The 13,658-nt window shown below is 46.0% G+C and overlaps 1 long non-coding RNA gene across 1 annotated transcript in view; it reads left to right on the top strand.

The window, feature by feature from the left end:
• LOC146812557 (uncharacterized) overlaps positions 1–12,027 on the top strand; it is a 141,289-nt gene extending 129,262 nt beyond the window's left edge. The window contains exons 3-5 of the long non-coding RNA XR_014965952.1: positions 4,980–5,069; positions 11,749–11,842; positions 11,932–12,027. This is a non-coding gene — a long non-coding RNA (uncharacterized LOC146812557). The remainder of the gene's footprint in view (positions 1–4,979; positions 5,070–11,748; positions 11,843–11,931) is intronic.
• Positions 12,028–13,658: the final 1,631 nt, after the last annotated feature.

Here is a 13,658-nt window from a genome sequence, read left to right as displayed (position 1 = left end):
ATCCCTGGTAGGCCTGACAGCATCTCTTGTATCGTGTTCTGGAATACCTTTGCCGCCGAGGATATTCCGAAATGTAATCGTTTATACCTTCGTAGTCCCAGGTGGGTGCTGAAGGTGGTGACGTACCGGCTTTCTTTGGACGATGGCAGTTGGTGGTATCCTGCATTTAGGTCAATTTTAGAGAACCACCTCGACCCGTTGACGTCCGCAATGATATTGTCCATCATTGGCGTGATATGGCGCTCCCTCTTGATGGCTTTGTTGGGTAGCCTCATGTCGATGCAGAGGCATATTGCCCCTGGCTGCTTTGGCTTTTTCGCGATGACCATCGGGGACACCCAGGGCACCGGTCCGGAGACCTTTTCGCTCACTCCTTGCTCTTCCAGGATCTCCACTTCTTTCTCCACTAGTGGCCTTAGGTGGAACGGCACTCTTCTGTGTCGTAAGGCTACTGGGGTAACTGTCTTGTCGATATGTAACTTGACAGGGTCACATATGATGCAGCCAAGACCGTGGAAGAGTTCGGGGAACTGGTCGAGCAGCTCCTCTACCTGGTGGGTCTGGACATGTCTGGCAAATGAGACTAGACCCAGGTCTTCTGCCGTGTGGCTGCTCAGTAGGGTATCCGCTTCCCTGTCGATTACATGGATAGTCGCAGTGACTTCTTGATCATCTGCCTTGATTGGGACTGATATTTTTCCTTTCAGCGGTAGGGGGGTGTCGGCCCCGTACACGTATATCCTGGTCCGTGACGCGGTGACTGGTGGGCATGGCCAGAGGCGTCGATACTTTTGGAGGCCCATTACGTTTACCGACGCTCCGGTGTCAATGACTGCCTTTACTTCCGTGCCTGCGATCTGGATCATGCAAGTAGGCAGTGGCCTTCGACGCTGCTTGAGTTCTTTCGCAAAGGATATTAAGTATGTTTCACCTTCATGTTCCTCCGATGATGAGTCGATCGGCCCTTGATACTTGTGGCTGGTTCTCGGTGTCTCCTCTGATGGCGCAGCCGCTGTCACAGATAGTTGTCGTATAGCCCGCGACGGTGGTCTTTGGCATTTGTTGTCACGGCCTTGATTCCTTCTCCAACACACGGTGGCAAAGTGGTTAGGGATCCCACAGTTGGTACAGGTCTTCCCCTGCACGGGACAGTCTTTCGCGGCATGTGGTTCGTGGCCGCAATACCCGCATCGTGGTCTGGATGTGTTGGGCTTTGCTTTTCGGGTTGTGTCAGTGCGAGGCCTCGTTCTGAGGGCATCTGCCCGCTCTGTTTTAATTGTCTCTTGCCGCCCTTGGGGCTTGGTGAGGTCCTGGTCCATTTCGTTTGCCCTGGCTGCTGACAGTTCGTGGGACCTCACCAGTATGAGGATGTCCTCCAGCGTGATCTTCGGTTGGCGTAGGATGAGGCCACGTAGTGTCTTGTCTCTACAACCTTGAATGAGCTGCGCTCTGATCTCCTTCGGCTGATCATCTTCCGTACACGTGCTGGCGAGTTCGCGCAAACAGGTATACAACGCATCCATTGACTCTCCTTCCCTCTGGCGGGCCTGACGTAGTTTGAAACGTTCAAAGTCAGGGTTAAGTTGGGGGTCGAAATGAGCGTCTAGTGCGGTGACTGCTGCGCCATAATCTGTTGCCACCCCTGGGTTCGATAGGTGCTTGAATAGTTTGAAGATTTCGCCCCTGGTGTAGTGGAGGAGTAGTGATCTTTTCACCGCCTCGTCAGTCTCCCTGGCCATGACGAAGTAATTGTTAAGGCGTTCGATCCAGATCTTCTATCTAGGGGATGCCGTCGCTGGGTCTTCTAGCTCACTAAAGGGCGGTAGCACCCCTAAGGCCGCATGCTGGAACAGAAAATGGGCCAGTGCCGCAGCTGGGTCATTGTCCCCCATCGTCTTCCTGGGCAGGCGAGGCACAGTTCCCAAGCTCTTGGTCTCTGCGGGCTATTGTGCTGCGCTGGTGGTGACCAGACTGTCCTCCTGCAGTGCTCGACAGGCCTTGGGGGTGGCGCTGTATTCCACAGAAGCGGTGTAGTGCTCACTTTGGAGAGGGATCCTGGCTCAATGCCCCTGCCCCGTGGTGTAATGTGACGCATGCTGCTCCTGCTTGGCATCTGCAGGTTGTCTTTGCTGGGTGTGGCCTCCGCTCTCCGCGCGTGCGCGCGTGAGGACTGATAAGTACGTAGCAGCGCAAGGCTCTTGCTGACGGACGCTAATTTGCAGCGCCGCGGGGTCTCACTCACCCACGTGGCTGTTGGAGCGCACGAGCGCAGCTTCAGGCGACTCGCCGGGTCGCGGATTTTAGCGCGGGCCGTAGCGCTCGGTCACGGCAAGCAGAACGGGGCGGACGGTGAAGGCGAGGGTCACGGCCCTCCTCGTCGCCAGTGTGGTGACACCTGTATATTCGCGGGGTGAGGCGCGTTATGTGGCAAAGCCCCGGACACTGAGAGAAATAATTCCCGCAGCACACTCAGCCTCAGTGTCGGAAGTACCGCCCCCGAGCGGGCGCTTCCCATTTATTTACCCCGCAGGCCACGCCTGGCCCGCGGATGACGTGTGGGTGTGTTTCCGGCCGGGAGCCAGAAACACAAGAATGCTGACCACTACACATTGCACTGCGTCAGATGTTAGTAAATCCGCCTATTTTTCTTTTAGAATGAAGTACTTATCTGTGTCAGGTCACATCCAAAGATACAATGGAAAAAAGACCCAAAACTGGAGCCACCCGAACTTCCCGCCGTAATATTTTACCGTATTAAAACAAAAGACGTGGCCAATGAATGACCTGTTAATGTTACAATAAGTATCCGGATACACAGTACACTCGGACCAACCCCAACCTTAAACTAAAGATTTAAGCGTTGCTGTCGATTCAATTCGTTTTAATGCGCCTATATTTCTTTAGATTCAATTCAACGTCAAAGTGGAACTAATGACGTGCTAACAACTGCCTAACATTACAGTCCAGTGTAATGTCCATTTATACCGATTTATTTAAACACTCGAAAGTAGACATTGAAAACTTCAGTGCTAGTGCGGCATCACACTATTACTTAGGCAATAGCGACATCTAGTGGACTTTTTCCGAAATCGTTTCCTTAACATTGAATATATTTGTAGCCTCAATATTATTAGCCCGTGCTTTAGTATTAATGTAAAATACAGACATAAATCGGGTTCCGTGGTGCACTAAGGATCGAGGACCTGCTTATTGATAGCCACGAACCTGGGGTGGTAAAGGGTGCGGGAGACTGAAGTCTGTGCCCTCCATGGAGACTGGAACAGTGCGTCATAGCACACCAAATGCCTTGGACCAGAGATATCAAGGGCTTCCATTGCCCTTGTGTCACACAAGGCGACCAAAGGCATCTAGAGCCATTGAGTAAGATTTACTATGCCACACAGAACCACCTTGCCTGACTCCGCGTGACATAGTAAAGCTGCAAGGGTAAAAAACATTTACACCGCATCGTTTACAATGCATGCCATTACAAGGCAAGTTGTTACAACGATGCGTTGTTACATTGCATGCCATTACAACACAAGCCGTTACAACGATTTGCTGTAGGGGGCAGAAGCTGCTGGATTTGTTGGATTTTCAATCAAACACCTTCCCTACTGTTGCACAGACTGGAGTCGGAATGGTAAATACTATTTCAAACTCCAGCGTCCCCCCCTACAGCAAGTCGTTGTAACGACTTACGTTAATGGCATGCGTTGTAAGTGCATGCGTTGTAACGAGTGCTATTCTTATGTAAGGCAGGTCACGTTGCTGCCTTGCGTTACTCGGCATGGGGGAAGGCATTCTACAGGGGGAGTGGGGTGTTGCCATGCATCCACCCATGGTTTTTGGTGTATTCCAAGATTTACTAAGGGTAGTAAACCTGTGAATGTGTTCAAATGCTACGCCTTGCAAAGTGAGGCATAAGGAGGAGAAATATGTTTATTTCTCGTTGCCATTTTCTCTTTCCACGTGTGCTGCACTCTGCGTAGAAAGAGGAAATGCCTCTGGGAATTATTTTTGTGCAGGAAAGTGTCTCTTACTGCAAAAAAAATAATACTAAAGGTAATGCAGGCGGCCTTGCACCATGACGCAAGGGTGCCTGCTTTGGCGCTTGACAGCCACAAGTCCACCAGCTCAGAGGGAGAGCAGGAATGTGCAATATCTTAGTAGATATGGTGCATTCCTGCTCTCTCCATTTGACGAAGCAGCTGCGTTGTGTAAAGTCTTCGTAAATCTGGGCCTTTGTTCCCAGTGCACACACAAACACACATCTGCACCAGGAGCAGCGTATTAGGGCAAGACACACCAGCCGGCACCAGCAGTGGGTCCGCTTCTCACTGTGCAAGTAACAACCGGCACACATGTCAAAGGGAGGCACAGAGCCCTTTGTGGATGGATGTAGTGGATGACTGCACACGCCTGCACGAGGAACCCCTGGCATGGCTGCAAAGATGTAGATTCCCTCATCTGCATTTCACCATGCATCGGTCCAAAAAAGGAAACGCTCCTTGAGGTCCAAATACGCACATTTAGCGTCACCACAATCTGTTTTACAGAGTGGGCTAAGAATTGAAAGCCTCGGTTTCCCTCAATCGTAAACAAAAGTGCTCGCGGGGCAAGTTCAAAAAGGAGGCATACACGCCCATTGCGCCCTCCCCGACCACCTGCCTTGGACAGTTTCAATAATATAGGCCACTGTCTTGCAAAGTGAGTGACAGTGTTTCGGTTTATCACAAGTGCACCGCCACAGGAAAAGGAATGCACTTCAGTACCAGGAGTGGTCCTGGGCTGCTGAGGCACAACAACATATATTTTGTATATGTCCGCCAGTTTTTTGTTTTTTTATTAAATATTGCATGTGTTTGAAAATAAATAAAAATAAAACATTACATGCTTGCCGAGGCCAGACCTATTGACTTTGCTAATTCTTGCTATTCTATTCATTTTGCATTAATTTGGGGTTAATTTTTTATTAGGTACCTGACAGAGCGCACGACTAGCTTCAAAAAGCAGAAACGCCCTTTGGATATACATTTCTATTGCAGTAGGATTATCTTCATCACAAGGTACAGTGCATAAGTCATGAGGCGCTACGTGTTCTAATTCAGGAGGGATGGGAAACATTTAAATTTTGTTTTGTTTGGTTTTATTTTACTTATTTGATTTTACTTTATGGAGGTATTTACATAGCATGGATCAGGCCCTGAGTTGGGCAGAGTGGTGACTGGCTAGAGGCTGTAGAGGAGTATGTTTATGAAGCCCAGAATGTCTGAGGCACTAGGTGCTTATTGGTGGGAGAAGATGTCTTGCTGGGCGAGTAGGACATCCATGCATCCCACAAACATGTTGACCATCAGGGAGTGTGGCACCGTAGGTAAAAGAGAGGTGTGGCCATCCGGAGAAATCTATCTGAAAGAACTGGAACCTGCTCAAGAGAAGGGAGCAGTGGCGTAGCTTGGGGCGTGGGAGGGTGCGGTCCGCCCTGGGCTGCACGAGTTTAGCGGGGTGGCCGTTCCCTCACCACTATCGCCTGCAGTCTCGGGGTGGCAACAGTAACTCCCCCCCCCCCCCCTCCGGCTCTTTGGTGCAGTCATCATGGGGCGGCAGACGCAGAGACCGTCACGGGCACCCATAGAGCTAGCTACGCCACTGGAAGGGAGGGGTACCAGTCCAGAAGAGTGCTGGAGATGACCGGGCAGAATGAGTCACAAGAAAGGTAGGGTGGTCTCTGGTGATAAAGGCTGCAGGCAGCATGAGCAGGCAGGACTCTCCATGGCTTGTAACCTTTGTGTTTAATTTGTGCCGGTGGTTTCCGGTGCTCAGATCTGGCACTTAATTGTCAACACCAGCTCTAGTGACAGTTCACCACATGGTGGCACTGTCTTTTTAGTTTGCGATAAGCACAACAAAAGTGTCTATTAAGTCAATATACATTGAAAGCCTCTGATGCCATTATTTTAGCTTTGTGTGGCCTGAAATAGTCTGAATTGTCTCACTTATGAAATGAAATACCAGTATTTGTAAAGCGCACAGCTACCTCAGAAGTGGTGTCCCGGTGCTGGGGGCCGTCGGAAAGATTAAGCAAGCTTGCCCAGAGTCACATGGTGCTGGGCTAACATGCCGCCGGCACCGGGGATCGAACCGTGAACCCCGTAGTCCAGAGTCAGGCACCCTGGCTGCTGCCCCACACCTCTTCCACTTCTATAGGTTTGATGGTTAGGTGCTATGTTGGTACTGTCATTGGTAGCACTGGCGGAGTATGGGTGGTGCATGTTGCAGTGGCTTTCCAAACGGCCCTGGTACTTAATTTTTTACAAATTAAGCACAGCTTTAGGGTCTTGTCAGCTTCCTGCTCCTCTCCTGCATCAGTGCTGCGGCAGAGGCAGAACCCAGTCTGGTACGCCTCAGGCAGCTGTTGACCATGCATGTGCTCTTCGATCACAGAGGTGGATGGCTATAGCAGTCTGAAGACGTTTACACTAGAAGTGGAGGTGGGTGGCAGGGCAGCAATCAGAGAGTCAGGAAGGTCGAGGTGAGTGTTCTTGAGGTCTGGGAGTATCTGATTGGTTCTCAGAGATGAGGGTGTGATGCACAGCAGGGGCAGGATCTGACTATGTTGTGATTGGATTATAAGGCATTGCAGGAGAGGGTTTTGATGATGGATGAGGGAAGGATGCCACTGTGATATGTGTGGCTGATTTTAGGCAAATGATGGCGCTAGTAATTGACACAGTAATAGGTAGCACAATATAATGTACAGTTCACATCTCCCAGGAATTTACACAGTTCTTCATGTATGTTGATGCCAATAGGTGCCACTGCCCTGAAACACAGAATCCATTTGCTTTTAAGTTCTGTGTTGCTGTGCCTGATATCACTTTCACTAAATTAATGCACATCATTTCAGATAATTAGCATTGTGAGTATGTCTCAGGATAGAAAAACACATACCTGTAGGATAGCCCATAGCATGCATTTGAAAGGCCCGGATATGTTCTAAAGTTCACGTTTGAAGTTGATGGGTTGCCTATAGTTTTCTTTTGAAATGACCAAACTACTAGCCAGTAAAACAGCAGTTCCCTTTATTGAGGTGTAATGGGTTGGATTTGCAGAGTTGAGGGCAGCTAGCTACCCCAAAACAGCAGCTATCCAACCTGGGATGCATCTTAAATGTGTAATTTGTTGACTATAACCAGGGCCACTAGAATCATGCCATTCTGCTGCCGCTGATTTTTTTATGCTTAATTATGCCTCTGATGCATTTTCCACATAATCCATCATCTGCTGCATAATCTGCGGATTTTATTTAAAAAAAATGTTTCTAGCTCAAACGGATCATAAATTACTAAAAACTTTGCGACATATGTTCACACGCAGTGGAGGGCCCATCGCAAAGATTAACTGTCCGTCTTTCAGTTGCTTATTTCCATATTTCATTGTCAAACTGGTAATAATGAAGTGAAATCTTTGCCCAGACAGCATTACCGTTTGTAAAAATTACAAAATAATGAAGTAATGCTATCAAAAAATGTGCCGCATGATGCTGCATATTTTGTCTTTTCTTGCTGCATAATTTAGTTAACACTGCCGCATAATTTGGTGCTCCCCAGCCACATGATTCCAGTGGCCCTGAATATAACCTCTGCTCCCCATGCCTCCACTTCCTCCAACGAAGAACAGAACAGCCCTTTTTAAGTACAAATACCTTGCACTACAATGACAGTCCAGGAGGAGGATGTGGGGGGCAGAGTAATGGTAATGTTAGAAAAACCTCTTGAACAGCAACAGACATAGTGGCAGCTGCCATGAGGCAGTAGTGGTTAGGCGGGAGTGGAGGAGTTAAAAAAAAGAAAATTTCACTTACCTGCCGGACGCGCCTCTCCTCCATTCTTCTTCTGTCGACGACGCACGGAAGCAGGAAGCACACAGGCTCCCAGACTCCCCTAGCCAATCATGACACTGCTGTCACCAGCCTGTGAATGTTCCCCACACGACTATGCAATACAGCCAGGTTGAGAACATGCTAAGTGCGCATGACTGTTTGGATGGCCCAAGATGGCTGGCAAAGCCATCATGTGAACTTAGAAAGTGCCCACCATTCTGCCCCCTGCTGCCTGACAGCCAGTCCCACCCCACACCAAAAACAAAACAAAACTGGGTCAGTACGGGAAAAATAAAATTATAATAACATTGTGATTTGTCATTTTATTTTCCCTGTGGGGCGACGCTGACACCAAGCAGGGAAGGGTGTTCACGATGTAGGGTGTGCATTATGGACTCACACTTTTCAAGTGTAGACAGATTCGTTTCCTGTGCAAAAAAGAGATTATATCTTAGGTTCATTAAAGCAAGGAGTGAGAGTTGGAAATCCCACACAGGGGCTGATGGGAACCACACCAGACAGCAAGGACAGGACAGAGGAATTCCTATGTGTGCCTCTCACTCAATCCAGCCTGCCTGGACCTTCAGTAATACTCTCCTGTCAGGAAATCTCCATAGTTTATTACTGCCCAACTCAATGGGTGAAAGGAGGAGTCTGGCACATTTGCCATCTGACTGACGGTTCTCGTTCTCTTCTGAATCTTCAAAGGCCTCAGCCTCAGTGCTTAATTTCTAAAATATGAAGTGCCAGGGCTCTGACCAGGAGGCCACTGCAGCTTGCACCACCCATCGCCCCTGCCATCTCTGCCAAAACAACTACTGACCATCTCTCTCGCATGTGAATGCGACAGTTCAGATTATTCCAGGTCCCCAAAGCTAAAGGAATGGCTGGGGAGGCAGGTATTAGTAATTTTTTTATGTATATTGTTTTCCTAAACAGTGTTATACTGCTAATCTCTAAATTACATGAGCAGCGCCACCTTGTGGCAGACTGCCCTAAGTGTGGTCTTGACAATTAGCTGCCGGTGCCGAGCACTGGAAACCAATTAAGTGCCTGTGCTCAGCACCGGAAAGCTCCGGCCCAATTTAAGCACTGCTCAGCCTGCCAGGAGCCGTCTCGACAGTTTCTGTGTAGGTAAAGAGACCAAAAGAAGTTAGTAATTTCTACCATTTCTTTAAGTCAAACAAACCAAATGCTGGTGCTTATACAGTATACGTTATTGCCCAACCATTTAGGCACTTTTTTAGACCTCAAAAGGATGAGAGACCAAGTCAGCCCTGACAAGTTTCAAACTTTACCAACGGAGACATCCAATCAGGAAGCTTATAACAGTTCTATCACATAGGAAAAGGATTTGAGGGCAGCCATGTTCATTACCAATGCTCAGTTTGCACCCAGAGTGCAACTATTGCGGGAAGGTAGTGAGGAGCCATGGATTGACCCTGGTGGTAATACCAGTTGACCAGTTACAAATGGTTCCTACTAGCTATATATGGCTGGTAGCAAAAAGTTTATAAAGTAGCATATCACAGCTGGCTCGTCCTTACAAATTAGAACTGTTTATTGTTGTTTAAAGGCTACAGTGGTTTCAGTTTGGCATTTCTTCTTAACCAGAAGAATGCACCTTGTATTTATGTTTAAGTTTTGCTGCACACGCCTACTTTATTAGACAAAACACTCTAGTGCACACCTAGCCCCGGCTAAGTTGATTTTGCACCAGCATTGCCTACTGATAGAGGCAAGCCTGAAGGGGTGAGCTGTGTTGGCACTTTCTCGATCAATGCCTTAGTCTTATTTCCTGTAGCCATGTGTGCTCTTGGGCACATTATCGTTTATCGCTTGGACTCCACTCCTCCACAAGATACCCTGAGTTGTTAAAAGCAATGCCTCTGGGTACTAGAGGTGGGCAAGCCAGAGCATTTATGGGGAGAGCAAAGCAAGAGCCGAACCAGAGGTCTGGCTTGGAATTAAGAGCCTAAGCATGAGCCGAGCCCAAAAAAGTTTCCAAAAGGTGTGCCATCGATCACTAGTAATGCCCTAAGGGTTCCAATTTTCTGCCTTTTTCCTCACACTCGCACACACGTACTTCTATTTCCTCTCTCAAACACACTTTTTCAAGTTTGTTCCCTTGCTCATTTTCTCACATTTTCCATTTAACAGCCCCACATTCTCCCTCTTTGACTTGGCCTCACCAGATCTCTTTTCTGCTTGCTTTTTCTCTCTCCTTTTATCTCCACTCTCTTTCTCTTTCTACTTCATCGTTTCCCGGAATCAAGCAATGTTAAAAAGAAAGAAAAAACATTCCCGTAGAGTAGGTGTAAGTATAGTAGGGTTGTATGACAGAACAACGCATGCCATTTCCATTCATGCCTTTACAACGCAGTCTGTACACCGCATCTACCAGTATCATACACGTCTTTACAATGTATGACACTACAACGCACATACATAGAGGTTCATTATAAGTACCATTACCACGCATACCTTTACAATGCAATTTAATAATATATCAAAATAATTAATGTTACATTAAAAAAAAATACTAATAAACGATGTAACACTACGAAAAACAAGGCAGCACATTAACATTTTGGTACACATTTTATACATTAAATAAATATTTTAAAAAATATGTTGCCAGAGCTCAAATGTGAATAAATGCGTTTTTATTTTTGAAATGTAGCTTTAAAGTAAAAAAAAAATTAATAATAAACAACGCACCAGTGAGAAAAACAAGGCAGCACAGTAATATTTTGGTATACATTTTCTACATCAAATAAGTATTAAAAAAACAATTTCAACATAGAGCAAAACTCGAGCAATTATCGAATACCCTAGAAAACATATAAATTCAGCCGTCCACCATTTTGTGCTCCGTGGTACACTGACTTCTATTGAGACCACACACACCATTGAGAGGAGGGAACGGAGAGCCACAGCCAGTTACAAACAATGCCATCCAGCTAGACAAGCAAGTATAAACTTGACTAATATCGTTCTCCAACAATACTAATATTATCACAAACAAATAATTATTCAGACCGTTTCTGAAATTTTCCAGACTTTGAAAAAATTCACTACAGTGGACTTTTCATGTTCAGTTACTAATTGCACACCACCAGAAGGTAAACAAACAAACCTTATGTTGAAGATAATTATGAAAATGGTATTTTCTTATTTTAAAAAAGTGTAGCATACTCAGATTTAATCTTGCTGTAGGGCAAAATTAGTATTCTAACTCTGCCGGGAATTTACCTCAGTGTAGGTGCTGGACAGTGACTGGGGTAAAATTACTATTCCAACACCGCTGGGTACTTACCTCAGGGAAAGTGCTGCACAGGTACATGGTGCAAAACTGCTATTCTAACTCCGCTGGATATTTACCTCAGGGCAGGTGCTGAACAGATACGGGGGGCAAAATTACTATTCTGACATCACTGGGTACTTACCTCAGGGCAGGTGTTGGCCAGTGGCTGGGGTGCAAAATTACTATCCTAAAGTCACTGGGTACTTACCTCAGGGAAGGTGCTGAACAGTGACTTTGTGTAAAATTACTATTCCAACATAGCTGGGTACTTACTTCAGGAAAGGTGCTGGACATAGACTTGGTGCAAAATTACTATTCTAACTTGGCTGGGTACTTACCTCAGGGCAGGTGCTGGACAGTGGCTGGGGTGCAAAATTACTATTCTAACTCTGCTGGGTACTTATCTCAGGGAAGGTGCTGGACAATAACGGTGCAAATTTATTATCCCACCACCGCTGTGTGCTTACCCCAGGGAAGGTGCTGGACAGTGACTGGGGGGCAAAATTACTAATGTAACTGTACCAAACAAATACTAACCTCATTTTTTTTCCCACAGACTTCAAAAACAGAAAAGAAATTGTAAAATCCAATTCAGCACAACTAGTGGAATTTCAGCTTCCAACTTTGCATACAAATTCTGCAATACACAGGTGTGTTAATGTATAAACTATATAAAATGCAAAGAATACAATACTAGCACAAAAATGCATTAATTTCACCAATTTCTTTTCCTATACAGTAAAACAGAAAATCATCAAAACATAGATGCAGCCACACGGACAGGCTAAAGAAACTTCACCAGACCTTAAAAGACCAGATTAGAAAAGGGAAAAAACTCATCAGGTAAGTATTCTCTCAAAAGCAATGAAAAACCAAATCTAATGATTTTATCCTTCAGGCTACAAAAAATTATAATTTTACTTCTCTCATTTTTCGCAGGAATAATAACGTTTTTTTCACCATCTCAACAGTGTCTCAATAATCATGCAAAACCATTTTACTTAGCAGGTACATTGTACTCAAACAAAATGAAGCACAGTTTTAGACCATAGCAGTCGCAAAACTTTTCTTTTTTTTATATTTCAACACATTACTAAACCATGGCAAGCAGAAACCGGGCAAACTATGTGCAGCCCCGGAGAGGAAATAGGTTGCTCAAATATGGTGGCTATCTTTATTGTAAGGAGAGGTTAACTGAGCCTAGGGGTCATTGGAGGTGTGTGCAGTATTTTTCATTCCATTGCAAAGGCAGAGTCTTGGTGACACTGTGGAAAGTACCAAGGAGCATAACCACTCTGCCTCGGCAATGGAGACTGAAGTGAGAGAAAACGTTCAGCATATAAAAATGCTAGCATCCACCTTCAATGAACCATGTGGCTCAGTTTTGAGCAGAGGCAGCTGGTAGAATTTAAATCTGGTAGGGCGCAACCCCAATTAATAATTTTTGGCATACAAGGAATCAAAGTGAGCAAGCCAAGTTGTTCTGAGGGAGGTTTGGGGGAGGCTCCCCTAAGAACATTTTTAAAAATGGTTTATATTGGTGCAATATTCAGCACTATACATGTTTTACTATGTGTGCGTTGCCGAGAGTGGGTGTGCAAGTGTTTGCAAAAAAGTGAGGGTTTTGTGTTTATATATGTGTAGAGGAAACTCCTTTGTGTGCAAGCCTATGTGCACAAAGTGCATGTACCTATGAACAGAAACTTGTGTGCATCCCAGTGTGTGTATCTAAGTGTGTGCACATAAGTGTGTGCACGGTACTGTTGCACAAATGTAAGCATCTGTGACTACGTGGGAACCAATGCGTATATTTTAGTAAGTGGGTCACAGCGTGTTTGCATGAACGTTTGTGTGCGCATTCAGTGAGTGAATAGTAATGAAATGAGAGATTGATTTTACACTAGTAGCTAAGTGAGCTATTTTCCACGGGTGGGAAGTGCACTCTGTGTGAACGAAGTAGGCTGAATTCATTCATATGACCAATCCTAATTCATTAGCCAGTGCTACTACTATCTCAATTCTTTACAAAACAATTGGTGAAAACTTTAAACACGTCGGTTTTAAAGGCAATTCCCAAGGTGTCTTCTTCAGTTCTTCTTCAGAGACAGGCTGTGTCCCGATAAATATGGCACGCAGGAAGACTCAGCATGTATGTTACATTTAATTGCAGACCCCACCCTCAATTCAGTTCTTGATAACTGGAAAAAACAAACCTGCTGTGCACTTGTTTTAACTGTGGCTGCAGGTGCCTTTCTTTTTCCAACTGGTGCCTATAGTGTCACTTTAGCTCGGGAGCAGCTTGATGGTGTCTGTTGTGCACCATAAAGAGCCAACACGTACTTGATAATCCAGGAAATAGGAACAGCCAACTCAATCATAACCCACGTCCCCATGCCCCAGCTTACATTAGCCAATTAAAAAGCCTAACAGTGAGGAGGCGAAAGGAGTGCTGTAATCGTTGCTACC

The sequence above is a fragment of the Triturus cristatus genome, chromosome 7 (assembly GCF_964204655.1).
Source record: "Triturus cristatus chromosome 7, aTriCri1.1, whole genome shotgun sequence".
Classification (NCBI taxonomy): domain Eukaryota; kingdom Metazoa; phylum Chordata; class Amphibia; order Caudata; family Salamandridae; genus Triturus; species Triturus cristatus.
The sequence above is the reverse complement of the archived record's forward strand: the minus strand, read 5'-3'. Positions and strand labels throughout refer to the sequence as shown.